The 17,500-nt window shown below is 34.6% G+C and overlaps 1 protein-coding gene across 8 annotated transcripts in view; it reads right to left on the bottom strand.

Moving 5' to 3' along the window:
- LOC144966599 (zinc finger CCCH domain-containing protein 10-like) overlaps window positions 1-17,500 on the bottom strand; it is a 118,069-nt gene that overhangs the window by 55,870 nt on the left and 44,699 nt on the right. For 2 of the 8 annotated variants that reach the window (XM_078903294.1, XM_078903298.1), the window contains exon 3: window positions 15,641-15,708. The exons of 3 other annotated variants lie outside the window; for them this stretch is intronic. The gene's annotated coding sequence lies outside the window, so the exon portion shown is untranslated. Of the gene's footprint in view, window positions 1-3,894; window positions 4,070-15,640; window positions 15,709-17,500 lie in introns of those variants that run through there. 3 more of the 8 variants (XM_078903301.1, XM_078903302.1, XM_078903296.1) reach the window with 3 other exon arrangements.

Genomic DNA, 17,500 nt, shown 5'->3' with positions numbered 1-17,500 from the left:
TGTACAAGTATTCCAACTTACGAACATCCATAGAATGAAACATAATTAAAATATACACAAATTATAATAGTAATGGAAGATTAAGCATTGAATTCACAGTAATATCTCGTTCCACTTTGAATGTTAACCAATAATTCATTTTACCTTCAACCGAGAGAAGTTAAAACTTTTACAAGTTTGAAATTGGAGGGATAGTTCTTCTTTCTTGGGATTCTTAGCGTGTGTGTGATTGATTCAGAGATGAATTTGGTTTTGTAAAGTAAAGGAATTATGAGGATAGCCAATCAGAAGAATGTTCATGTTTTAGATAGCCAATGATATTCAGATGCTTTTGGTTAAGAACTATGGCGGGAAGAGATAACGTTAAGTGCAATTTTAGCTACTCTGAACGAGACGAGAACCTCAGGGCATATGCACGTTGGAGTCTTGTTTGGAAAGGGTAATTAGCAGGAGATATGCATATTTGAACTGGTGAATAAACCTAAAGCAGGAAGTGAGGAGTAGGATTTAGCGTCCCGTTATACATTGGGTGGAAGAGTGTATATTCACATTAGCTTAACTGTAGAAAAAAATCTGTCCACGTTTTGAGTATTTCAACTCGAGGTATTAATTTCCCATGGCAAATATATATTGTCCATTAAATTTGAAGTGGTTTTGAATGAGACGCTGACAAATGATAAAGAAATCACGCAGTGAAAGAAAATCGTTCGTCACAGCAGGCTTTAATAAATTTGACAACAAAAGATTTTTTGAAAGAAAGAAAAGCAAAACGAAAATTAGAAAAGACAACTGTACAAAACAAAACACACCAAACCAACCAAACAAACAAATATAAACGAATAAATATCCCCCCCCCCTAAAAAAAATAGTTAAAAAAAAAAAAAGAACAAAAAAAATAGACAACAAAAAAAAAAGCAATTGAAAAGAACAAAACGACAAAAAACGAAAACAAAAACAAAACAACACCCAATAACAACGTCCCGCCCCCCCCCCCCCACAAAAAAAACAAAACAATAACAAAACAAAAGACCAAAATACACACACACACACACACACACATAAACACACACACGCGCGCGCGCGCACAGAATACAATTCCCTCTGTCTTTCATTAACCATCAGTGACATTGGATCCCGATATTTTTCATGTTTAAGTCTTCCTCCAAAATTTATTGTTGGGGACTAACGAGAGTCTCAATTCAATAAAACGATGATATATCGATTTTTACGATCAATGATCACAGATTGATGATAATTTCCTTTGCTCAATTGTGCGTTGCACATGAATCTGCTATTATAATCGTTTATGTTCTCTCTCTCTCTCTCTCTCTCTCTCTCTCTCTCTCTCTCTCTCTCTCTCTCCACTTGAATGTTTCCAATTTTGTTTCGCACATATCAATACCACTAAGACGGTAAATTAAAACGTGTGTCGACAATCCATCCTTTCTTTACGTGCTTAATTAAAACTTCTTTTCATATAATGAACGAACAATCCACAAATATCCTCTGAGACAATTTGTCCAAGATATTTCGCAATCTTGAGAAAGTGTTATCATAAATGAATGATATTTATACATCACCATCACACGTATTGTGGACACAACCTCTATGTGAAAAATGTTTAAGAATTTAAACGGGGGTTGGGAGGAGGCTTTACTGAAATCAGTGAATCAACTTATATTGTAAACAAACATTGTCCTCTTACGCAGCCTTGCCTACTTGAAAATCTGAGTAAGATTGTGGTCGCATTAGTTAACTTTAAAAATAAACACTTTGCCCTGTCGTGGATTAATTGATACATCAAAATCCTTAAAATTATGTAGTCTGGCATCAAGTTTCATTTTCAATAAGTATTAATGACTTAGAGATGCTCACGAAGTCCTAAAATAATTGGAGCCAAAATTTCGTGATCAACATTTGAAAGATTGATTAAAACACACTTTAATAACGAGTTTAGAAAGCTGGTTTGAATGTTATCACATTTCGGTTAGTTTACAAAAACTCAAGTACAAAAAAAGCTGGGCGGTTAACCAACGGCTAAAGAGCACCTCTTAAAACTGTACCTTTATCACCTCTTAAGAAAGGGTCACATCGTTCCACAGTGGAAGAAAGACGAATTATTCCCCCCCCCCCCAAACATATAATTGAATTAATGAACTAAATTAGACGACTATGACAGTGATCGTGTTCAAAACAATCTTGATGCTATGCGTTTAGGTAAAATAATTTACCAACACATAAAACTATGTGTCACCTTGAACGTTTATAGTCTGATAGATATAGTTTAGTGAGAAGAAATCACAAAAATGGCTGTCTAAAAACAATACCGAAGAGCTGAATGATGTCAATTTCGCTCCTTCTAAATCAAATTTACCTTTTTTGTCAAAACTTTTGGAGAAGGTAGTTCTTACACAATTAACATCTCATCTTAAGAACAATAGTTTGGAACAACCCTTTCAGTCAGCCTACAAACATCAACACAGTAGTGAAACGGCGCTTCTTAAAATCTTCAATGACTTGTTATGTATTGCTGATGCTAACAATATCAATGTATTATGCCTTTTAGATCTTTCAGCTGCCTTTGACACATTGACAATGACATTTTGTTAAGAAGACTAGAAAATACGTTCGGCATAAAAGGAATTGCCCTTACATGGTTTACATCATATTTACAGGATCAATGACAGACTGTCGTGGTGAATGGTGTTCAGTCAGAACAAGTTTTACTAAACTTTGGAGTGCCACAAGGCTCTGTTCTTGGCCCTGTCCTTTTTACTGTATATATGCAGCCCCTTTCTAGCGTGATATCCAGATTCAATCTGAGTTATCATTTTTATGCAGATGATACGCAAATATATGATTCAGCACCCCTTAGTAATTTACAGTTCTTAATACAACGAATTACGAGCTGTTTTAATGAGAGTAAATCTTGGATGTACCATGATAAGTTAAAATTAAATGATAGTAAAACTGAGGTTTTAATGTGTGGAAGGCCGAGTATCCTCAAACAGGCAAATAAATCACCTATTACTCTCGGAAATAGCACAATAGAATTTTCAAACAAAGCAAAAAACCTTGGCGTCATCATTGATAAAGATCTTTCCATGACAAGCCACGTGAATAAAAACATACAATCTATGTACATAGAAATGAAAAAAAAAAAAAAAAGCACAATTGTAATTTAATTCCGAAGCATGTAGCAGAACGTTTAATTAATTCCATTGTTTTATCTAAATTGGACTATTGTAACTCCCTTTGGGCGAATTTAACTTAAGACAAAATTAGCAAACTTCATGTTGCTCAAAATAACGCAGCCAGACTCATTGTACGCGATAACAAAAAATACCCGTCAGCAACTCTCCTTCTCCGTGAGTTACATTGGCTTCCTGTGGAAAAAGGACTTGCTTATAAGATTTGTACTGTTGTCTACAAATCCTTGAGCACCAACAGTCCCTCCTATATTAAAGACCTTCTAAACATATAATATATGTCCCCAATAGAAACTTGAGGTCAAGCAATGATCAATCAATCCTTGTCAAACCTAAGCCATTGCTAAAATAGGTGAACAATCTTTTCAATTTTCGGCCCCCCATTTTTGAAACTCTCTCCCATCACACGTGAGATGCTCGGATTCGTTGACAACGTTCAAATCTCGCTTAAAGGTTTACCTTTTTACGTCATAATGTTGCAATACTATTTTCATATTTTGTTGTTAAATTGAATTCGTATCAAGTTTCCATCAAACTTGTCTTACTGTAATATGTTTTGTTATATATCAATGTAAAGCGCTTAGAGCCTGTAACAACGGGGTAAATCTCTATATAAATGCCATTTATTATTATTATTATTATTATTCTGTACAAACGTTCACAAAACATGAGACAATCAACTTACCGAAGGGCACCAATGAAATCCAAGGATTCGAATGATACACGTATTTTAATACGAAATTATGCAGGATACATAATATTATTATAATCGAGTCATATCTGGTATTGTGGATAAATCAAGACTCGTTGCATAACACATGCAAAGCTTGATGCATGCGTAAGCTTCAGTGTGTGCGAATGTGTGTTTTGTGTGTGTGTGTGTGTGTGTGTGTGTGTGCGTGTGCGTGTGTGTGTCCATGTGGGTGGAAGGGGAGGCGGGAAGGGGAGAGAGAGAATGAGGGGTGGAGATTACTGCATTTATAACAATATCATAATATCCTGCATGTAATGATAGCACATAACGCAGGTCACCATGCACATAAGAGTAATTATCATAACATATAGGATAAAAATCAGCAATGAATAAGAGATACCAGCGACGATAGGGGCTAAGGCTTTGCGTGGATAGAGTGAATTATAGGCGAAAGCATGGCGTCCGTTCCGCCAACATCAGACATTCCGAAATGATGCATAAATCAAGTCACAGATAGCAGAGCAACTCAATTTTTTTTTTAATGTAGGCTAAACAAAATCTTCCCTTTGACATTACTTACATATTGACCAAATATTTCTTTTAACTAAAAGGACCGCTCATTACACGCCCCCTACAAGTAACCACTGTTGTATTTATATATACGTTGAAACAATAGCTGCTATGCCTACGGTTAATAATGCGTTCGCTGCTGATGCTGTCGCTGTCCTTGTTTAATAATAATAACAATAATAATAATAATAATAATAATAATAATAATACTAATAATAATAATAATAATAATAATAATAATAATAATAATAATAATAATAATAATAATAATAATAATAATAATAATAATAATAATAACTATAATGATAATAATAATATTATTATTATTAATAGTAATAATAATAATAATAATAATAATAATAATAATAATAATAATAATAATAATAATAATAATAATAATAATAATGATGATGATGATGATGATGATGATGATGATGATGATGATGATGATAATAATTGTAATAATAATAATGAAATAATAACAATATTGATAACAATAATGAATGAAAGAATGAATTATGATGACGACGACGACGATGATAATAATAATAATCATGATAATACATTTAACATACCTGAAGCATAAAAAGCACACCCAGGGCGCCGTGACATAACGAATGACAGGCTTCGTGTGCTTTCAAAACCAAGTCAGATTGAATAACTAGTTAACCCCTTTATAATATCATTTCGCCAAAGATACGATAATTGTAACCTTGACCTCATTTGACGTTATAAATACGACGATATAATATTAACAATTTATTTGCGTTATCTATCTCCCCTTAACCACAACACTAACGCAAGGTAAGGCGCTCAAAGACAAGGCTCATTCTCTGTAAGTGACAAGTTAACGTTCATAATATAGAATCTGCCTGGCATGAAAATGGGTCCAAACTGGACGAGATAACAAACCAAAAATATAATTCCTGAAAAGAAATGTATTCGGAAAAGGGTTTGGGGGTGGGGGTGGGGGGGGGGGCGACATCGGGCCAGGATATGTAATCAATAATGAGCTATGAATTGCATTACATCGTATTCCACCTGAACAATTTTTGGGAGTAAATTTCACCTGTACACTCTTGCTCCTGTGTTTTTTCAAAATTTGTTTCTTACGATAGACTTATAAAAATCATAAGAAAGCCAGACAGAAACATAACCATTAAGAGAAAAGTAATTTCTAACACATCTCTGTAAAAACTGCACTGTCGATTATTGGGACACAACAAAGTAACACTCTAAATTGTAATTTCGCCTGACAGGCAAGCGTCTCGTCATCATACATGTTAAGTGTTGCTTCTGGCTAGTGACCCCTTGTAAAGCACTTTGAGTACGTTTAGTGCATATCACACTATAAATATAAAAGTGTTGTTTTTTTATTCCACACAAAATACTAGTGACAGGCCGCCTCGGGATGGCGAATCTTTTTGGTCACTTGACATGCAGAGTTCCAACGAAATTTCTTATTCGGATTGATTTCTTTTGAACAACAAAACAATAATAATAATAATAATAATAATAATAATAATAATAATAATAATAATAATAATAATAATAATAATAATAATAATAATAATAATAATAATAATAATAATAATAATATAAGCTTGCTGAAGATATTCGAATTAGAGTAAAGTAATCACCCCTTACATTTTCTCGAACGACACATAAAATATGAAAATACTTTTAATAGAAAACGGAACCAGATAAAGAAGAGTGGCAAATTTGCTTTTTCAAAAGACGATTTATTTTTGTGAATTTTAGAGAGACCAGTGTCCTATCCAAATGCCTGCAAGCAATGGTCAAGCAGTAAAGTGTCTCGCCTTACAACAAAGTCAAGAGACATTGACCATTCAATAAGAAACTGTTTCTATGCAACGCTTTTAGATGCCAATAGCAATATTAAATACACGAGAGATTTTGGGGCCATGACGTAACCGTTTTTTCCAAGAATATCTTTAGAGAGTTTGCCTTTATAAAATTCGAATTTAGACGTCAGAAGATTTTTTATAAGTCGAATTCCAAAGTTACTTTCTCAAAAAGTCATGGAATGATTTTATTTAGAATGAATATGAAACGTAATGAATAACATTCTCTCCGAGTTACCAATAAATCACGGTTGTTATTCACAATCCGCAAATATCTGAACTTGTCTTAAGAACAGTAAATATACATCGGTAGATGCTTTATCAATATAAACGCTTTATAAACCATAAACAATTCTGACCTCTCCTGTCCAACAATCTATTTCAATTGATCAATGTGTGGATAACCCATGTAATTACTTAAGTACCAGATGAATCACATCGCGCTGCACATCTTTATACTTAAACCCCAATACATCATCTATCTATGACACCCAATCAAAAGACCGTGATGAATAACGGGGCAATGTATAAAAAAAAAACACCCAATAAAAACACCGAGCAGTTGACATGACTTGTGAGCTACAAGAGTTGTTCCAAAAATATAATGAAAACGACTAAGGAATAATTCAATTTGTGTTGATCGAAATTCAACTTTCGGATATGCGGCTAACGTTATAAAACTGTCTTTAAAAATAGTCATCTTTAAAACCGATGTATTTTTTTCCAACGATGCATGCAAATGATGTAATATAATATGCCTCTCTTGAAGGATTCTCTGAAGAAATCTCCGTCGATTTTGTAACCAAGTTTCAATCTCTTTGATAAAAATGTTCGTCTCGATCAAACTTTTTCCTTGCTCTTTTTTTTAACGGGTCCAAAGATTTAATAGTCTGAAGGGGCCCATGTCAATTAACCAGTAGATTTTTGACCAATCAAAACATGGAAATTGTGACACACCTTCACATGTGTTAGAACAAACATAGTTGGTTGTTTATAAACAATGATGTGAATGAAATCGACCTCTGTCTAATCATTGTTATTGTTTTTATAATACTAATAATACTAATAATAGCCAAATGGGTTGACTAGTTATCACAAGATTGTAAACGTTTAATTAGTTTACACATAGTTTTCTGTGTTTGTTCTGTTGATCAAGCGGTAAAACAGAGGGTATTTTCCCTAGACACATACCATCGATAGTAAAAACTGTGTAGTTCGCTATGTTTACCAATCACTGCCATTGTTTACATTATGACGACTGTCCGAGAGGCTTGGTTATCTATGAGTCTATTATGGGGACCATGTGCTTAAATCATTATTCTATTTCGAATCCACTGTATGGTCAATTTTTTCCGCAGACGGGTGTTGTCCAAAAATAAGAAAAAAAAAAAAAAAAAAAAGCTTTGGCCCTATCGTCTCGGCCACTTCTGTCGCACATCAGTGATCGTGATGAATGACTAGATGAGTGACAACTATAACCCCGGCTTTGTATTCTTGGTAAGACAAATTATGCAATTTAACATATGAATGAGAGCATGTCTACGTCCAGTGGTGTATAATGTAAGAGTACAAGAAGTTGGATTTCTAAAGTATGAAATGGAAACAACTGTTTCCATGCAACAAGTTGGATGAATTGATGAATCATAATAAAGAAAATGGAGAATGGCGAAAACGTATAACATTTTTACTGGGAAATTATAAAAAAGCGTCCATTCTATCAATCCGATCTTATTGAAAAGTCAGCATAAATATATCCCTCCTCCCCCTTTTGCACTTTCAGAAAGTACGCAGATAATAATGTAATGTCTAAAAAAGATGTTAACTTTTCCATTTTATCAACAACATGATCTTATATATACAGGCGAAATGGCTACATGTACGCACGCAACTGTAACAAATTACAAAACTTTGTATATTTCAATTTTAATTCGTTCTCATATAATTCTCTGAAGTACGAATTTTTAAAAACTCCAAAACTAATAAATGTCAAGAGACATGCCAATAAAATATATTATTATGTAATAATATTACAACGTGTAATAGTGCGTACAAACTATATTATGATGTCATGTGTTCAGATGGAAATACTCGACCTCTTTGAAATTTCAGACCATTTGCTATCAACTATACTAGACTCCATAATATAACTGCCACAATTGAAAACCGAAGCGAAGCCAACACACATGCTTTAACCTTTGCATTGATTTGAAAAGCATAACGTCTATGGAAAGGATTATCCTATATTATATTAAAAAAGGGTTTTCATGAGCGATCCTTTGTTAGGGGTAATTACTTCTGGGAAAAAGAAAATCCGTCTGACTCCAGATTATTCATAGAAATGGGGAATCGATAGAGGAAAGTTCGTGTTATATAATACGTTAAGTACATAGTTATTTCAATAAAAAATCGATTATTTAATTCCCTTTTGAGTTTCTAATAAAGGAGCACACAGCTTTTCCCAAAATTAAGAGTTTGCTTTCGTTTTCCTGTTTCGGAATGCGAGTCAACGATTCGGTTTATGCTTTTGCTTCATATCCTCTGTATTAACTGGACAAAGAATGAAAAACATCCTTTAATGTTGATAAAGCATTTGAAAGAAATCCGCAAGAACAAGAACGAACCATGACCAAATTCCTGAAGAAAAAGAAAGCGACGAAGGTCTTTTGATATGTGGCGTTAGAGATAAGGTTTTGAGGGGAATGTTCTTCATTATATTAATTAAGGTCCTAAATTGAACAAAGCATTTGAGATGGTTAAAAAACTTACTCGAAAACAACCAATCTGACTATTGCCTCCGATTGAAAATAAAGAAAGATTGTGCCCATTGAAGCTAAGAGGCAACCGGTTTTATTTAAATGATCAAGTCCGTAATATTGGACAAGCCACTTTGCCCGTAACTAACTCAGCTGAATGATCCTGGTTTTCTTATATTCATACCAAACTGTCGTTTTCTTCCTGATTTCATTTGCCAAGATAAAGTCTTATATTCTATTTTTTCCGCATTTAAGTTGTTTATTCATCCCAAAATAAAGGCCAATAAACAATCAACAGCTAAAAAAACAAAAAACAAAAACCAAAAAAAAAATAAAATAAAAAAAAACAGCAATCGACAATCAGACCCCCCCCCCAAAAAAAATAAAAAAATAAAATAAAAATATATATATAATATATATATATATATATATATATATATATATATATATATATATAATATAATATATATATATATATATATATAAATCTATAAAAAAAATCCCAAAACAATGAAACAAAAAAAAAAAACAAAAAAATAAAACCCAAAAAACAAACCACATACGACATAGCTATATGAACGTAAAGTTAGTCGTCTTTTGGATTAACAATAAATAAGCATTATTTTTTTAATCCAAGACAAGGATAACAAAATCTTTATACTGCTGATAAAGTGAACCAATAAATTGAGGCAAAATTGAATACATTAGGTTGAAAGCAAGGGTTTATAGTATCGATTATTGATTTTAGTGATCGGCGATGGAGCCTCAACGTTACTTCCCCAATCATCTTGGAGAAGCTGGGGGCACTGATAAGATTTGGAAAAAGGGTTTAAGAGAGAGGGAGGATGGTGGAGTTAATTCGTTAGACAAACAGTAGACGCTGTGTAAGGGGTTTATGAGGGAAACATTACAATAATGACGGGGAAAGAACGTTTGTGTATTAGAATACTGAGAAGGGCGCGCACGAGAGAGAGAGAGAGAGAGAGAGAGAGAGAGAGAGAGAGAGAGAGAGAGAGAGAGAGAGAGAGAGAGATAGAGATTAACGGTTGATCATATGAAGAAAGCCAATATCATATGAGACAATATATGAGAATCCCATGGTAATTCGGCCACAAAACAATAATAAAGAAACCTTTGATAGCCCAGGAAGTAGAGCACTTGCCTCATAAGCAAAAGTGACCAAATATCGATCCCTGATGAAGTCGAGATTTTTTTTTCTGATTCCGCTGTTCACCCAGCAATAGCTGGATCTGTTAAATCTGTCGTAAAGTACTTTGCAATAGGCGCGTCCCATCAAGTGGATAGCGATGAATTGATATAGTCCTATTTTATTAAGGCTTTAGAAACCGTGATAAACTCCGGCTCCATGGGCCCCCTTGTGGCTCTGAAGGACTATTTGTGGCTCTGAAGGACTACCTGTGGCTCTGAAGGACTACTTTAAGGAACTTTAGAGAAAGAAGGTCAAGTCGAAACCAGACTTACTTAAACATGTTTGGAGCGTAAGACATCGATGATGATTCAATAACTCTTTCCAGCAATAGCTGGATCTGTTAAATCTGTCGTAAAGTACTTTGCAAAAGGCGCGTCCCATCAAGCGGATAGCAATGAATTGATAAAATCCTATTTTATTAAGGCTTTAGAAACCGTGATAAACTCCGGCTCCATGGGCCCCCTTGTGGCTCTGAAGGACTACTTTAAGAAACTTTAGAGAAAGAAGGTCAAGTCGGAACCAGACTTATTTAAACCTGTTTGGAACGTAAGACATTGATGATGATTCAATAACTCTTTCCCGGGCTGTCCTCTCCTGTCGTTCCCGCTTAGCTCCCTTCAATATACTTTGTCATTTACTATTTCTTGACCTGCTTGGTCTTCTTCCTCTTTAACACAACGAAGGAACATGTCTTGTGATATTGCAGGCAGATTGAGAAATATTTGATTTTCCAGACTGATTTATGGACTTAAAAAGCGGGAAGAGCTTTACCGATTCTTGAGCTAAAATATAAAATAAACTGCCAAGATGTGTGAAAGGCTCAGTTCTAGGATCTCGTTTCATATCTTAAGTGGTCTGCTTTTGGTATCTCCTATTCATAGAACCATGGCCTTTGTCTTATTTGCGTTAAGACCAACTCTTGGTCATGTTGCAGCAAATGCATCGGTCTTATTTATCATCTGTTGGTGAGTACACATTTGAAATCAACGCGATGTCGTCTGCAAAATCTAGATATTATAGTTTTTACCAGATAGTTCTATGTATGCCGTTGGCTTTTATATTTGTGAGGTCCTCAAAATACAATCAATAGCAATGATGAACAAACTGGAAGAAAGCAAACAACGCGCCCTGAAGAACTCCAGTCTTAACACAAAAAAGCTTACTGATTTTGTCTACCATGAAAGAGCAGTCTACATTCCATTCCCTTGCAAGTGATCTTAATTAAATAAAACAATCTTATTGCGGTGGTCTATAAGTTTCCATAAGACATTTAAATAAATGCTACCAAAGACATTTTTGTAACCGATACCATTTGTTTACAGTGACGAGTCCCCACCAGTGTCTGATCGATGACAATGTGAGCAATGGCAATAGAATCCCCATTTTGCCAAGTCGAAATTTTGATTGGTGATCTCAAAGAATGGCCTCTACCACTGGTCTCATTCTTTCAAAAAATTGTCCAGCTCAGAATGTTTGCAGCGCGCCTAGCGATTTTAGCAGCATTATTCCTTTGTAGTTTTTTTTTTCAGTCTTGTGAATCCTTTTTCTTGGTTAGTTTTATGAAGAGACCCCCGTTCCAAACCTTAGAAACTAGGTCATCTTCCCATATTTAAAAAATGATATGATACAGAATTTCTACAATTGTAACAGGATCCGTCTTTATTGCTTCAGCAGGATGTTGTTTGGGCCTTGCCATTTTGTTTATGGCCTTTTTTTTCATTCCTGCTTTGCTGAGTATCTCATAATCTATAGGTAGAATGTGTATCTGTATACCAGGTTTTCTGGTACTGGACAATTATATGAGTTAAGTAAAATGTTCAGTCCTTCTATGTAAATGTCCTCGTAGAGTCGAGTTTAAAAAAAAAAAAATGTATTTTTAATGGGTTGATCTTTTCCCCATTAGTATTTCCTCTTGATGCCAAAGTCGTTTTTATGCGTCTTTTACCAGCAATCTTATCTCCCCCCCCCCCCAAAAAAAAGGAGAGAAAAGGCACATTTTACCGCGATTATACACGGGAAAGTCACAGACAGTTGACCATTATCTGGAAGCCTAAAGGTAAAGCGTATAAGGTCAGAAAGACACCAAATTGTGGGTACAATTAGCAACTGCTAAAAACTAGGTCATTTGTGGATATGCTAACAACCGATACATCACACGACATGGAACGAACAAAGAGAATAGGAAGCTATGACATATTAATCTCATAAAATAATATTTCATGTCGGCACCCATCCCATTCATTACTCCCGTCGGGACAAAGCCCTTTATTTCACATCACCTAAACATGGTGCTTACTTGGAATCAATAGAAAAAAACCCAAAAAACATTGGAAATAGTTTGCTGGCGCGAAAAAATAATACACAAATCATTCATCTAACATTTAGTACGGCAGGAGCAGGCACAATGTGTCCGAGCTATATCCACATTTTCAAATCTTTCAAGCTTTACTGATGTGATATTGACTTCTCTTCATCGGGTACAAGGGTAGAATGACATCAGAGCGCGTTCACACTTTTATAATGCCTGCCGGTAAATTACAACATCAAGCCATAACGAGTAATATGTACTTAATAATAATATGTGACAACTGAGTGATTACATAGAAAGGGCACAGTAGATGAGTCTCAACGGAATTATGGATGATAACGTCGTGCATAATTCCTTACGGGACAAATATACCAGCGGTAAGCGCTAAAACGACAAAGAGCATAAAGCGAATTTTCATACTAAGAATCATAAAAAAAATACACAAAATAACTGGATCAATTCTCTCAACGGACAATCGTTATTCAACTGTTTCAAATTCATAATGCAAAATGTTATGTCGTATCAACTCCAAGCACTTGTAAGTGGTGATTTGCATAGATTATATTCAACTGCTCAAATGACATTTGTTTACACGTTTTTGAGTTTGTGATACAGTATGCTTAATCCTTTTCATTCAATGCTTTGATTTTTTTGGGTGATATTGGAGAATTGTGAAGATTTTTACCATAATATACGATACATTTTTTTAAAAAAATAATAAAATATTACAAAACATAGGCAAGCCACAATACTATCGTTATGGTCTCCACAGTTGGGTGAGAATGACTGTGATTACAATATTAATTAAGAGATCTTTCTAAGGCGCATGTCGCATCGTTAGCTTAATCAAGACCCTTTTGTAACAAGCTTGTTCTTAGAAGAAGCTTTTGTCTCCAAGAGGCAGTCTGTTTGTGCGAATGTAAACGGTAAGGACATGATGCTGAGAGACAATCGAAACAAAGTGAACGGACACGACAGCTTCAATTAAAACACATTGTGATGTACAAAAAGATTACATGTATGAACATCTCACGATAATTAGACCAAAATATCAAGAACGTCCAATTCAAAAGTTGATATCAGCATAATCACTAATTAGTGGCGTGAAGAATTTAAGAAAAATATTAGATTCCATTATTTGATGTAATGGTGATTGGAAAGGTGGCACGATGACCTAAGAATGGGGGAAAAAACGACATCTGTTTTGCTTTCTCGCATCTTTGTAAATTTGACTTCAGGCACAGGTGTTGGAGGCAAGTTTGTGCTCTTAAAATGAAAGACTACGATGAGAATCAAATCAAACAGTCGGTTTTAAAACTGAAGATAAAGCTAATGTAATCGTTTTAAAATCCGCAATATACAATATACAAATAGCTATGCATATATTATATTCACTGTAGTGACTATGGATTACGGATAAGAGTGCTACCCCACGTGGGGGTGGTCAGTGGTTTAAGACCTTACCCATTAAAACCAAGCCATCCAGGAAAAACAAAAACCAAACAAACAAACAAACAAATAAAAAAAAAAACAAAAAAAAAAGACAACAACAACAAAAAACAAACAAAACCCACACTGCATTAAACAATCTTCTACATTGAGCCGGATGATTTTTGTTATTATCTAGAAAATTTATACAGCATCCAATAATGTTCAAAGACAATTGCAAGGGTAATTGTTTAGTGAATTGTTGTAGTATAAAAGAAAAGATTGAATCTTAATTTTATGTTTTCTAATTTCCCAATACATTGTGGCTGGTACACATGCACAGAATTAAAGTGGGAGAAATATGGTTGTCATTGTCATATTAGTTTCGGAAACCATTTTAGAAAGGAAAGAAATGTTACGACATTTGAACAAATCGTTAAAAAAAAATATTTACAGCGTTGGACATCAAGACGGAAGTATATATTTCAAGATATCGTTAATTGTCACTGGTCAATCCTTTTCCGTAGACAAACCAAATGATTTGGTCTTTCAATTCTCTAGGGACAAGTCAAGGCTTCCAAGAGGCGACAAAAGCCATCATCAAGTGACTGGACTTAATCTACGGAGTGATTTATATTCAAAGCCATTTCGTAATGTTTGGGATGTGGTAGAAGAAGTTTTTGTCGATCCATCATTCAGGAATGACTAATAAAAATATGATCAGAAAATGAAAAGTCGCCCTTTAAAAACAAAAAAGAAAGAAAGAAAAAGAAATTCATCCCATGCGTTTTAATCTCAGTCATAATAGATAATTATTTATTCAGTTACGTCATCCAACCATTCGAACCAAGAAATGTATTATATTAAACGATTAGTTATACCAAAAAAGACAAAAGTGAATCGAAAAAGAACAGAAACAGAATCCGATATTCTAACAAGCTGTACTTTGAGAAATAACGACCAAAATAGACAACATCAATACAAAAGAGGGAGAGAAAAATGAGACAGACAGAGAGAGAGAGAGAGAGAGAGAGAGAGAGAGAGAGAGAGAGAGAGAGAAGAGAAGAGAGAGAGAGAGAGAGAGAGAGAGAGAGAGAGAGAAAGACGCGATATTATTAGTGATGTATAGTTACAAAATAATATGAAACCCTGGTTTGAAAGGCCTTCCCCTCTGATATGATAATGGAGTTGATGAGGCATTGATTCTGTCATTGAAAAGAGGAGGATGTGACGTCACACTGGTAGTTAAAGAATGACGGACGAACGACGGAACCACGAGTTCCGCCATCACCGTTTTGTTACCTTCGCGTCAATCATCAACTATTCCAATATCCGCTTGTCTTCGTAATAGATTACCATTATTTTACCAAGGGATCTCAAAGTCATGCTAGATCCAAATGACTACAACTTTCGCTTTTTTAAAAATATTGTATGTCCTAATTGTATTCGATTTTGAAACAAAATTCTGTTTTACAAATCCGAATTTGCTCTATACCGAATTATTCCATTAAAAAAAAAAGTACGAGATGAGTTGAACGTGAAGTCAAATATTGCCGATATATTTCTTGAACAAGCTAAGTGAATTGGGCAAAAGTAAGCTTACCCCTCAAAGACTCGAGATGACAGCAGACCATACTCAGCTAAATCAACGCTCAATGACAGCTCTCAATCCTGAAAGGTGAGGAAGACGTAAATTATAATATTCAACAATAACAATCCACAAACTAGCTTTTTAAAATGATTACCAGAAAAGTAATGTCAGCCAATTAATAGGATACAGTACAAAAATGACAGCACGACCCCATGTTCATGTATATGTAGGATGGTTCCAAGCGACCTGACCGTGGAGACCACAAAGCCATCAGACCACATATTTAGCGTGGTCAGATATCTTGTCTTCAACCTTACCAGTAAATGGATACTTTGATAATTAACAAAGCTAAATTAGATTCTAGTCTAAAAGTAGTGTGCTATTCTAATTGTCCATGACTCGCTACAAAGTTCAAATTGAAATTTGAGCTATTTGTCTCTTGGGTTCTTAAAGACAATGTACTTTCAAATACCCTTGGGGAATAACTTGGAGTTGTAAAAAACAACAAACCAAAAAAAAACCCCCCAAAAAAACAAAACGGGACAACATTTCAATAACTGCTTGTTATATATCCCTCTGGAAAGAATAAGAAATAAAGAGAGAACCCCCCCAAAAAAAAACAAAAAAAAAACAAACAAAAAAACGAAAAAAAACCCCGAACAAACACCCTCCCCCCCCCCAAAAAAAAAAAAAAAAAAAAAATTAAAAAAAAAATTAAAATTTAAAAAAATTAAAAAACACAAAAAACAACACCCTCCAAATTAAAAAAATAACACAACAGAACACAACAAAACAACTGAAGAAACAAAAAAAAAACAAATAAACATACAAAAAATGGAGACAAACACAACAAACAAAGTAAAACGAAAACAAACGAACAATCGACTACTCAGAAACAAAATGAAACAAACCTAAATTAACATTTGCAAATCGGTCGATGGCCTGAATACAACATCTCTCATCTTTAACGGTATGGATAGCATTTAATTTTCAATAGTCTAGTTAATTAAAACTTAATTTTGGATTTGGAGCGGACTGTATGAGGCCGAAAATCCATCAACCACTGTGTACTTAATCTGACAAAAGCGATATCAGAATCTCCAAAGACATGTTTTCGCAGCATTCTTCACTCTCCTGGGATCTGATTCATGGAGCAGGACTACGACGATAGTCCCAGACTAAATCCGTTGTCTCAGACTAAAAGGCGTTGTAAGATATTCATGAAGCCGGACTACGCGAAGTCTTAGACTAAACGAGGGACTAAACGGGTGAAATTTACACCCGCGATTTAGCAGGTGTAAATATCGTAGTCTGAGACTAAATTTCAAAATCATAATATGTCCTCTACGCTGGGGGAAGTAATTGTACAGCGATTAGAACAAGAATACCCGACAGTTTTTGATTTTATATTTATTTTTATTTATTTATTTTTTGGTTTTGTTTATTTTATTTTCTTTACTTTTCGCGAAGATTCGACAATCGCACATACACTCCTCATCTTGCCCATTCAAAACACTCTGCAGGGACTCCTCCTCCCCCCTCCCCCCCCCCCCCCCCCCCAACACACAGTTTCATAGTAGCTTCCTCCTCCTCCTCCTACTACTTCTACTACTACTACTACTACTACTACTACTACTACTACTACTACTACTACTACTACTACTACTACTACTGTTGCTGCTGCTACTTTCACTATTATCATTACTCCTACTACTACTACAACTACTACTACCACTACTACTACTTCTACTACTACTACTACTACTGCTGCTACTACTACTACTACTACAACTTCTACAACAACAACAACAACTACTACTACTACTACTACTACTACTACTACTACTACTTCTAGTACTACTACTACTACTA

This window comes from Berghia stephanieae, chromosome 2 (assembly GCF_034508935.2).
Source record: "Berghia stephanieae isolate SIO BIC M18660-M18661 chromosome 2, UCSD_Bste_1.3, whole genome shotgun sequence".
Taxonomy (NCBI): Eukaryota; Metazoa; Mollusca; class Gastropoda; order Nudibranchia; family Aeolidiidae; genus Berghia; species Berghia stephanieae.
Note: the sequence above shows the minus strand (reverse complement) of the source record. Positions and strands in the feature narration are given on the sequence as shown.